A 12558-nucleotide genomic window follows, 5' to 3' on the forward strand; every position below is an offset into this window, starting at 1 on the left:
CCTGCCTAGTGCTGTCCAATCTACCTGGTACATGGCGGCCAATGACAAGATACCTACTAACGAGAAGCTGCACGAAACTCATCTGGTGACTTCTCCTACCTGAACTACCTGTCAATTTGTAGACACTTCACCGACTCATCTGTGGAACTGCTAAACAAATTACTGATCTTTTATCCAGAAGATTGGCAATCATCGATCGCTCCAATGAGAGGCACACTGACGAGACAGAACTTCTCTGGCCACAGAAGTTAGGCTACCCCCAAAGAAACATCAACGTTGCGACCTGTATGCTAGACCACACCACTGATTACATCATACAGAATCGAACAGCGACTTTCACGAACTACTACTCTTATACTGGATATGAAAATTTCAAAATCAAATCTCACCTGTATTACCCTTCGAAGTATGGGAATGTCAGACATTATGACAGCAAACTGTTGAACTAAGTACTGAGTCGTAAAAGAACTCGAGTAAGCTACGAACAAACGGAGATCGAGAAGAATCTCCTTCATTTCATGGAGTAGCATGAAGCCTTTGGTTTTTAACTGTTTCTTATATACACCGAGAGTACTGTAACGCGCGATTACTGTCGTTTATATTGATTTGTAACATAGGTTTTACAACTTAGAGCATATGGAGAGTCACAAAAATCGGCAATAATTAAAAAAAATGACACCACATTTGTCAATCAATTGTTTCCTGAGGACCCTGGGAGGTATGAAATTGTAGATTGCAGGGCAGTTTCTTTACGATTCTTTTATAACGTACGGATACTTACTGAAGAATGTCTTTTTTTTTCATAACAAAAAACTGCCAGTAGACATCAAAAGACCTTTTTGCAGAAGAAAGTGATATATCTACCCAAAAACGCAAACTTTTGTTCGCTACACTTCCAGTCATATCAGTGAATGTGGAACATAGGAAACCGGTGTGAAATGTAATACCTACATTGTTAAAGTACCAAATTAGCCACCGCACATGTACCTTAAGGGAATACCGCACAGACGTCAACATAAAACGTGAAAAAGCAATAAAACTGTTTCGCAGCTGGGAAAAAGTCAATTCCACAATTGTTGCTACATCTGAGCCGCAAACGACAAGAATCTTAAATACATCCGCATCTGAACCAGAAGTAATTAATTACATGTACAAAAATATTCGTTTATCAGAAACTCGAACCAAGTCTAAGAATGGGCGAATCATCAGACTCCATAAAAAAAGGTTTTACATGTCAAAGGAAGAGCCTATAATAATAAGAATAGGCAATAACAGAAATATATGCTTCTTGTATTTTTCTGGTAGGAGTGAAATATGGGGAGCGAAAGGATATTTCCAATTTGTACAGAAACCAGATGGCGGTTATAAGAGTCGAGGGGCATGAAAGGGAAGCAGTGGTTGGGAAGGGAGTGAGACATGGTTGTAGCCTATCCCCGATGTTATTCAATCTGTATACTGAGCAAGAAGTAAAGGAAACAAAAGAAAAATTTGTTGTAGGAATTAAAGTCCAGGGAGAAGAAATAAAAAATTGATGTTTAATGATGGCGTTATTCTGTCAGAGACAGCGAAGGATCTGACAGAGGAGTTGAACGGAATGGATATTATCTTGAAAGGAGGATATAATAAGATGTACATCAAGGAAAGCGAAACGAGGATAATGGAATGTAGTCGAATTAAATTAGGCGATGTTGAAGGAATTAGATTAGGAAATGAGACACACTTTTGGGAAGCAAAATAACTGATGATGGATGATCGAAGTAGTGTGTGTGTGTGTGTGTGTGTGTGTGTGTGAATTCCTAAGGGACCAAACTGCTGATGTCATCGGCCCCTAGACATACACACTACTTTAACTTATGCTAAGAACCATTCGGAGTTGGAATTAAAATCCATGGAGATGAAATGAAAACTTGGAGATTCGGCGATGACATTGTAATTCTGTCAGAGACAGCAAAGGACCTGGAAGAACAGCTGAACGGGATGGGCAGTGTCTTGAAAGGAGGATATAAGATGAACATCAACAAAAGAAAAACGAGAATAATGGAATGTAGTCGCATTAAATCGGGTGATGCTGCGGAAATTAGGAAATGAGACGCTTAAAGTAGTAAATGAGTTTTGCTATTTGGGGAGCAAAATAACTGATGGTGGTCGAAGTACAGAGTATATAAAACGTAGACTGGCAATGGCAAGGAAAGCGTTTCTGAGGAAGAGAAATTTATTAACATCGAGTATTGATTTAAGTGTCAGGAAGTCGTTTCTGAAAGTATTTGTATGGAGTGTAGCCATGTATGGAAGTGAAACATGGACAATAAATAGTTTGGACAAAAAGAGAATAGAAGCTTTCGAAATGTCGTGCTACAGAAGAATGCTGAAGATTAGATGGGTAGATCAGATAACTAATGAGGAGGTATTGAATAGGATTGTAGAGAAGAGAAGTTTGTGGCACAACTTGACTAGAAGAAGGGATCGATTGGTAGGACATGTTCTGAGGCATCAAGAAATCACCAATTTAGTGCTGGAGGGCAGCGTGGAGGGTAAAAATCGTTGAGGGAGACCAAGAGATGAATACACTAAACAGATTCAGAAGGACGTAGGTTGCAGTAGGTACTTTGACAGGATACAGTTGCATGGAGAGCTGCATCAAACCAGTCTCTGGACTGAAGACCACAACAACAACAACAAAAACAACAAGAACAACACACACACCCATGCCCGAGGGAGGACTCGAACCTCCGGCGGGAGGGGAAATGAAGTAGGGAGGATATAAAATATAGACTGGCAATAACAAGAAAAGCATTTCTGAAGAAGATAAATTTTTTAACGTCGATTATAGATTTAAGTGTCATGAAGTCCTTTCTGAAAGTATTTGTATGGAGTGTAGCCATGTATGGAAGTGAAACATGGATGATAAACAGTTTAGACAAGAAGAGAATAGACGCTTTCGAAATGTGGTGCTACACAAGAACGCTGAAGATTAGATGGATAGATCACGTAACTAATGAGGAGGTACTGAACAGAATTGGGGAGAAGAGAAAGTTATGGTGCAACCTGCCAAAAGAAGGGATCGGTTGGTAGGACACATTCTGAGTCATCAGGGGATCACCAGTTTAGTACTGAAGGGAAACAGGAGGGGGGGGGGGGTAAAATAGAAGAGGGAGACCAAGAGATGAATACAGTAAGCAGATTCAGAGGGATGTAGTCTGCAGGATTTACTCGGAGGTAAAGAGGTTCGCACAGGATAAAGTAGCATGGAAAGGTGTACCAAAATGGTTCAAATGGCTCTGAGCACTATGGGACTTAACTGCTGAGGTCATCATTCCCCTAGAACTTAGAACTACTTAAACCTAACTAACCTAAGGATAACACACACAATCACGCCCTAGGCAGGATTCGAACCCGCGATCGTAGCGGTCGCGCGGCTCCAGACTGTAGCGCCTAGAACCGCTCGGTCACTCCGGCCGGCAGAGGTGTATCAAACCAGTCTTTGGACCGAACAACAACAACATGCCTCTTGCGTATTAAATATGTATTTGTATTCTCTTATTATCAATGGAAATTCGAAGGTATTTCTTTATGAATAAGTTGTAGCTTATGTCACTGAATCAATAAAATTCGGCAGATTTTAGATTTATTTTACGATAATTCATGTCCCTTGGTAATTTAGTGGCGTGCTGCGCTACGTAATCTCTCAGTAACGTCAACCACGTCTAGCCACCAACAGCAAGCGTTTTCGTCGGAGCAGGGTGCGATTTGTGCTTCTAGCAGTGGGAGGGATGTCTTAGGGGGTTAGTAGAATTATATATGTTACTAGCTTGGACCGTGGTGTTACGCATGGTTAAACAGCTATTTATAAATAGATGTTAATGCCGAAACTCACTATTGACACGTATGCGTTATCAGAAAAGCCATCGCTTGTTATATCTTTAAAAGGACATTATAGGTAAAGCTTATTTACAAAATCATCTACATGCGGGTACAGATATACGAGGGGAATTCAAAACGTAGAAGCAGATTTGTGAACAGTTGTACTTATTCTGATGATAGAAAACTGAAACATATTAATAGTGTTAATAGTAAGACTTATTAAAAACTTTCAGTGTTCGGCTCCACAAATTTAAATTATATGTACAGTTTTACTCTAGTGCGTGGGGAATAAACATCCCAGGTTGGGATACATAAACTGAAACCAGAGGAGGGGATGGTCTGATGCAGAGGGGGGGAAATCCCCCCCATCCCCCCCTGCAAATCGCACACTGCGTCGGAGTGGGCCCCACTCCGTCAGGCGGGCGGAGTCGGCTGGCCGGCCGCCACAAAGGTGAAGAGCGGTGCGTTGGTCAGTGACTCAGCTGCAGCGCGGCGCCACATGTGCCGAGCCCGCCACACGCGCACTTCCCGCGGAAATAGCCACGAGGCCGCCCAGACGGCGGCGCGCGCAAACACACACACACAAGCACACCCACGTGCCGCCTGGCTGCACACGTGGCCGCGACTCCTCCGCTGCACTCCTTGCAACCACGGCCGACTTACTACCCGCTGCGCCGGCGCGCCGTTTAAAAACGTAGAGCGCCGTAAAAAGACGGGCGCGGCCCTTGCAGCCTCGGCCCCGGGACGTAAAATGTGGTGCCGTGATGGCTGTGCGCCGCAACCGATTTACTGCCCCCCACCCCCTCCCACCACACCCTTCACCTCCACCCCCGCCCCCATCTCACACCACGTGACGGCCGGTAACGAAGGACACGGCGTCGGAGCGTGCCGTAAAAACTAGAGTGGCGCGTTCGCGACGCTTATTACTTCCCGGCGCTGGCAGCTCTTCGCGTCTGCGGCAAGAATGAACTCGGCTGGCCGTTGCGCTGTCCTATGATTGGCTCCCGCCGTAAAAGCGGTGCCACGGGTTTTACGGAACTGGGGTATATCCGCTCTCACCGCGCACGTGCCGACGGTTATCGGGCTCTCGGGCAGCAGTGAGATTCCTCGGTGAAGCTGCAGAGTACTCGGCAGCGTAGCCAAGGTCGCTCATGCGCGACGGCCATACAGAGCTAACCGTCGGAACTCTTCGCACTGCCGTATCCTCTACGGCAGTGGTTGCCAACCGGGCGGTAATTACCCACTGAGCGATAAAATGTACACTACTGGCCATTAAAAGAAGAGATGCAGATGATAAACGGGTATTCATTGGACAAATATTGCCGCGCGGGATTAGCCGAGCGGTCTCAGGCGCTGCAGTCATGGACTGTGCGGCTGGTCCCGGCGGAGGTTCGAGTCCTCCCTCGGGCATGGGTGTGTGTGTGTTTGTCTTTAGGATAATTTAGGTTAAGTAGTGTGTAACTTTAGGGACTGATGACCTTAGCAGTTAAGTCACATAAGATTTCACACACATTTGATCATTTTTTTGGACAAATATATTATACTAGAACTCACATGTGATTACATTTTCACGCAATTTGGGTGCATAGACCCTTAGAAATCAGTACCCAGAACAACCACCTCTGGCCGTAATAACGGCCTTGATACGCCTCAGTCAAACAGAGCTTGGATGGCGTGTACAGGTACAGCTGCCCATGCAGCTTCAACACGATAAAACAGTTCATCAAGAGTAGTGACTGACGTATTGTGACGAGCCAGTTCCTCGGCCACCATTGACCAGACGAATTCAGTTGGTGAGAGATCTGGAGAATGCGCTGGCCAGGGCAGCAGTCGAACATTTTCTGTATCCAGAAACCCCGTACAGGACCTGCAACATGCGGTCGTGCATTATCCTGCTGAAATGTAGGGTTTCGCTGGAATCAAATGAAGGGTAGAGCCACGGGTCGTAACACATTTGAAATGTAACGTCCACTGTTCAAAGTGCCGTCAGTGCGAACAAAAGGTGACCGAGACGTGTAACCAATGGCACCCCATACCATCACGCCAGGTGATACGCCAGTATGGCGATGCCTAATACACGCTTCCAATGTGCGTTCACCGCGACGTCGCCAAACAATTATGCGACCATCATGATGCTGTAAACAGAACCTGGATTCATCCGAAAAAGTGACGTTATGCCATTTGTGCACCCAGGTTCGTCGTTGAGTACACCATCGCAGGCGCTCCTGTCTGTGATGCAGCGTCAAGGGTAACCGCAGCCATGTCTCCGAGCTGACAGTCCATGCTGCTGCAAACGTGGTCGAACTGTTTGTACAGATGGTTGTTGTCTTGCAAACGTCCCCATGTGTTGACTCAGGGATCGAGACGTGGTTGCACGATTCTTTACAGCCTTGCGGATAAGATACCTGTCATCTCGACTGCTATTGATACGAGGCCGTTGGGATCCAGCATGGCGTTCCGTATCACCCTCCTGAACCCACCGATTCCATATTCTGCTAACAGTCACTGGATCTCGACCAACGCGAGCAGCAATGTCGCGATACGATAAACCGCAATCGCGATAGGCTACAACCCGACTTTTATCAAAGTCGGAAACGTGATGGTACGCATTTCTCCTCCTTACAGCAGGCATCACAACAACGTTTCACCAGGCAACGCCGGTCAACTGCTGTTTGTGTACGAGAAATCGGTTGGGAACTTTCCTCATGTCAGCACGTTGTAGGTGTCGCCACCGGCGCCAACCTTGTGTGAATGCTCTGACAAGCTAATCATTTGCATATCGCAGCATCTTCTTCCTGACAGTTAAATTTCACGTCTGTAGCACATCATCTACGTGGTGTAGCAATTTTAATGGCCAGTACTGTATTTTCCTGAGGGGTAATAACAAAATATTTCAATAACGCTTCGGTCACGAATCTAAATTGTTTTTAAAAGGTCATTACTACTATCACTATTTCGTAAGACAGTAATACTGATTACGTAGGTTAACTTCTTCCTAAACTCAGACTGAACAGGCCTTAGGAGGCTCGGCGGTGCCGACCGACCACCGTGTCATCTTCTGCGGATAAGAGTCATCGGATGCGGATATGGAGGGTCACGTGGTCAGCACACCGCTCTATCGACCGTTGTCAGGTCTCGTGACCGGAACCGCTACTTTTTAGTCAGGTAGCTTCTCAAATGGCCTCACAAGGACTGAGTAGCCCCCGTTTGCCAACAGCGCTCGGCAGACTCGAGTGGTCACCCATCCAAGTGTTAACCAAGCCCAACACTCGGTGATCTGACGAGAACAGATGTTACCAGTGCAGCCTGGCCGTTGCCTTTGATGAAGTAAGTTACCAATAATTAAAACATTTTTTCGAATACCTACAAGCATTAACGCGTGACACAGTGTGTTGGAGTTTACAACTTGTGGGACGAATATATGAACAGCACCTTCCCTATATAGTGGGCCCGATACAGACATACGGGGTGTTCAAAAAGTCTCTCCGCGCGTTTCGTATGCCGCAGTGAATATACCGAAATGAAACTCTGTGAAATACAAGTTATTAATTTATTGAATATTCATTTTTTACTTACAAATTTTCACATTAAATGTTCAAAGTGTCCCCCCTGTTGTGAATACACAATTCAATTCTTCTAATCATGTTTCCAAACACAAGCTGTAACATTTCTTCTGTAACAGAAGCAGTGAAAGTGGATATCGCAATTTTCAATTCATCGATGGATTTCGACGGTTTTTATAGACAGTTGCTTTCGCTGCACCCCAGAAGAAAAAGTCAGGTGGTGTTAGGTCAGGCGATCGTGGAGGTTAAAGTCCCTGTGACATTATGCAATCACCAAAAACATCAGCGAGCAGTGACATTGAAAAGCGAGCTGTATGCGCGGTTGCACCATCTTGAAAATAACCGTTCAGTATTTTCACTTAACACAAGTTCTTCTATGAATGGGTACAGAATATCACTGCAGTATCGTTGTGCGTTTACTGTTTCGTTCAAAAATATGGGACCCACAATCCGACGCCTAGAAATTGCAATACAAACTCCTACTTTTCACAGAATGAAGTGGTTCCTCATGAATACACAATGGATTCGCAGTACTCCACATACGAGAATTTTGCGAGTTCAGGTACCCGGATAAATGAAACCACGCCTCATCACTGAAAAACGTTTCATTAAGAATATCCCTTCCATTTTGTTGAACGAAATTTTTGAACCATTGACAATAATGCAGGCTCTTGGCATGATCAGTATTTTTCAGTTCTTGCACGACTGTCACTTTGTATGGGAGAAGTTATAATTTTTTCCCTTATAGCTGACCGAGCGAGGTGGCGCAGTGGTTAGCACACTGGACTCGCATTCGGGAGGACGACGGTTCAATCCCGTCTCCCGCCATCCTGATTTAGGTTTTCCGTGATTTCCCTCAATCGTTTCAGGCAAATACCGGGATGGTTCCTTTGAAAGGGCACGGCCGATTTCCTTCCCAATCCTTCCCTAACCCGAGCTTGCGCTCCGTCTCTAATGACCTCGTTGTCGACGGGACGTTAAACACTAACCACCACCACCACCACCCTTATAGCTGTGTGGGCCGTTCCGACACTAACATCGATTTCCTGGGCGTGTTTTCTTACTGACTCGTTCGGACTCATGGACATTTTATCGGAAATATCGAGTAATTTATCCTCAGACAAAAAACTGAGACGACCATTTCTCGGTGCATCTGTCACTGAACCCGTACTTCGAAATTTGTTAATCAAATCTCGCGCAGTACCGCGATACGGGATTGTTGTCTCCGGGAAAACTGAATTACATGTTTGGCGAACTGAAACTGTGTACATACCGCCAGCTTTGAATACTTGTTCGACTGCCGGCCGCGGTGGCCGTGCGATTCTGGCGCTGCAGTCCGGAACCGCGGGGCTGTTACGGTCGCAGGTTCGAATCCTGCCTCGGACATGGGTGTGTGTGATGTCCTTAGGTTAGTTAGGTTTAAGTAGTTCTAAGTTCTAGGGGACTGATGAAGTTAAGTCCCATAGTGCTCAGAGCCATTTGAACCATTTGAGCCATTTATTAATGTGTATGGCTCTATAAGCGGCCTAACCTCTCTTGTCTTATTCTAATGATCCCTAAACCATACGATGGTAGCAGCGTAATAGGCTATTTTCCTATGTGATGACTGGGTGTTGTGTGATGTCCTTAGGTTAGTTAGGTTTACGTAGTTCTAAGTTCTAGGGGACTGATGACCTAAGATGTTGAGTCCCATAGTGCTCAGAGCCATTTGAACTTGTTCGACTAAAAATAAACGTTCTTCAATGGTTAACATTTTAACAGTGACAAACGAACAAAAGGAACAAATCTTAAACGTCCACGTCAACACGTAACGACACACACCAACGATACTACTGACACTGGCTGAGATAAACGAAACAGTTGAATGTTGGGAGAGTCGACTTGAAGGGAAGTAACCCAGGCAGGCGAACAATCATAAGGCACGCGCGGCTAACAGTCATACGGCACTGCGGAGAGACTTTTTGAACACCCCGTAGTTTGTAGTAACACTTACGGTAAAATTGAGACATATTCACTACATATGCTTAACTGTCTGATGAAGACGTCTTCTCGGAGTTGTAGTAATTTCCGCAAAAGACCATAAATTGCTGCATTATTCGCTTGACAACAGGAAACTAATTGACACCACAGCATAACAGTAACTACATAATGGCTACTGCAGGGCTTACACTGTATTATTATTACACGTATTATTAGTGGCTGTGGCCAGGCACAAAGCATGAGCTGCCTGAACTCTTGTGCCAGTTCAGAAGTAAAGAGATGCGAACAGTGCGCCGAAGTATGGAGCACACATTTTAATTTGATTGATTTTAAATGGGGGTTTAGGGTGTGGGCGTAGCAAGTGTCGTTAGGGAGAGGAGTTTTGTAACGAGCGTCTGCCATCAATGTGGAGAATTAGCTTTCTTTTCTGAGGAACAGTTTGTCAGTGGCCTTCGCGATGCACTGAGAATTGATTTATCATTCTTTAAAAAAGGTTGTTGGCAATAAGCAGCACTAGTAGTCTCAATGAGTCGTTATTAGTTATCACTTTAATGAAACTCCTACAAAAGCTAAATGTCATTTATAATTTGTTATTTTAAAAATGAAAGTATTCAAAGAAAATTCTTTTTCATCCAAAGGTTTACTTAGGCGCTGACGATGATGGTCGGAGTGGCAGAGGGGGTTACCAGCTACTATTTGATTGCATTCGGTGGTAATGGTCTCAGAAAGGTTGGGAAACAGTGCTCTACAGCAGACATCGGCAACTGTTGTCGAACCGCAGGCCTGATTCACATACCTTCTTAGGATGCGTTCGCAGTAGCACCGAGAACGCTCGTCAGACGCTGCCGCCAGAGGTCGCCCAATAACATCGGCCGACAGCTTGGTCACGATGCATCCGACCTCATTCGTTAGTTTTTTGCGGCGTAGAAGACATAAGGTTAGGTTAGAAACTGTTCTATGTATGAAGTAGTTATATTTTAAGCTCCAGAGGTGGAATGGATACCACGACGCGTCTCTGTGATTGGAAACGAGTGCAGCAATAAGGTGTTTGCTACTAGAAAGACGCCGAATGCATGTAAATCAGCTTCACCTGTCCCGAATAGAGCGTGGCGAGTAGTGTACACACTGTCCTCAGTTACTGGAATTACCAGACAAGTCTTACAAATATATATGTGATGGATGGAAAAACGCTATGCCACAAAGATAAAAACGCTTAACTTTCCTTCTACCACCTGCCATTAGCGTCAGAGGGGGCCGCCACGTTTGACGCTAACATGTCATAATTGATTTTTTTCATATTCTGGAAGTATGAATTAAAAGACGCTGTCAGTCACAAACTTTTTTGTGTTTCATTAAATACAGGATGCATTTCGGACCCTCTGGGTCGATCATCAGGTGTAACTTAATACATGATTTATTTTTGCTCCTGAATGAGGTGAAATGCGTATTCCTGTCATGAAACTGATATTAGATACGAATTTCGTAAGTCAAATGCGGAAAATATGTGCGAAATAGTAGAAAAAAATGAACAGCGTAAACTTACCACATAATCTAAGAAGAGCGTTTTTAACTTTTTAAGATCATCACATATTCTTTTCTACATCTTGTTCATGCATATCACTTCACTCAAGAGGCTCATTTGCTTACACATTTTTATAAATACTTTATAGATGCTGTTGTACATAGCGTGATCAAAGAAGAATTTATTCGTAGTGCAAAAGGTCTTTGATCACACCAAGTACAACAACATCTGTGAAGTGTTTACAAACATGTGCATGCAAATGTGCCTCTTGAGTGAAGTGATGTACAGGAACAGGGTGGAGAAAATAATGTATGATGGTGTTCAAAAGTTAAATCGCTCTTCTTAGATTATGTGGCAGGTTAACACTGTTCATTTTTTCCACCGTTTCGCACATATTTTCCGCATTTGACTTACGAAATTCATAACCTAACATCAAATATTTTCATGGCAGCAATAGGCATTTCACCTCATTCACGAGAAAAATAAATCATGTATTAAGGCAAGTTACACCTAATGATGGACCCACAGGGTCCGAAATGCATCGTGTATTTAACAAAACGCGAAGATTTGTGATGAAGGTGACTCTTAATTCATACTTCCAGTTTGAAGCTGCAAAATGTGGATAAATTGACTTTTCCATATGATTTATAGGCATGTATTACGAAAATAAATAGTTTCGATGATACACCACAGCAAGGATCTCTACAGAAGACGTCGTTGCGAGTGCTGTTTATGCTGTTTATTATGCTACAGTGGTAGCATGAAGGACTTCGCTGTATAAAGATTTTGCCAAAGATGTTATGAGCACATAATGGTTAATTTACGTGATGAAAGTAGATGATATTTGCATTACCTGATGCATGGATAAAATTTGTGTGTCAGTAAGCAAGCACTATTTCATTACTGAAAGGTAGACTTGTGGTTTCACAGCAGATCACTTTACTCTAAAATTGGTGAAAATTAATGCAATACTAGTCAGAAAATTACATTCTTGTAGTAGAAGCTTCAATGCTCTTTAAACAATAACCCGATCGCTTTGAGAAAGGAAGTAACAAGGTTTCGTATTTCGTAGTATTTGTGGTGTAAGAGTAAAAATTAGTCTTCACGGCATCGTAAATAACGTCCAACATTTCACACAAAAACATTGACACTGTACTTTTTAGAACGTGATACAAGCATAATATTGGAAAGATGTAATCGCCAGATGTCAAATATCGAAGTGTCTCCTCTAGCTTTACTTGAGTTAGAACTGCATGTTTAATGTATCGGAATTTTTTTAATAGAGCTGGAAGTACAACTCTACAAGTACTTGAAATAAGCTTTCGTTATCCAAAAATGTTTCGCATATGAGTCTTCGGCTTTACATACTCGAGGTGATTCATGGTGACCTTGAAAAGTAAGATTACAAACATTCTGTTTTGCTGAATTTATTTGAAGATGTGCGGCACCCTCAGCAGACTGGCGTCGGCGAACTGGACACGACAGAAGGAACCTCAGGGTGACGCGGTGTTAGGCCTGGCGCAGTAGTAACTCTACAGCCGCCAGATAACAGGAAGAGAAGCGAACTTTGGCATTCTCTGCGTTTCTTTTAAAGTTTAAACGTATTAAAGAACTGATTTTTTTGCATGTTGT

General features: G+C 43.7%; 1 protein-coding gene and 1 non-coding gene across 3 annotated transcripts in view; one reads left to right on the forward strand and one right to left on the reverse strand.

Moving 5' to 3' along the window:
• Positions 1 to 12558, reverse strand: part of LOC126239060 (chordin-like protein 1) — a 625989-nt gene that overhangs the window by 222676 nt on the left and 390755 nt on the right. The window lies entirely within an intron of this gene.
• On the forward strand, positions 8180 to 8252 carry Trnaa-cgc (transfer RNA alanine (anticodon CGC)). The gene has a single exon. It is a non-coding gene; the product is annotated as a tRNA-Ala (tRNA).

This window comes from Schistocerca nitens, chromosome 1, assembly GCF_023898315.1.
Source record: "Schistocerca nitens isolate TAMUIC-IGC-003100 chromosome 1, iqSchNite1.1, whole genome shotgun sequence".
In the NCBI taxonomy this organism is placed as follows: Eukaryota; Metazoa; Arthropoda; class Insecta; order Orthoptera; family Acrididae; genus Schistocerca; species Schistocerca nitens.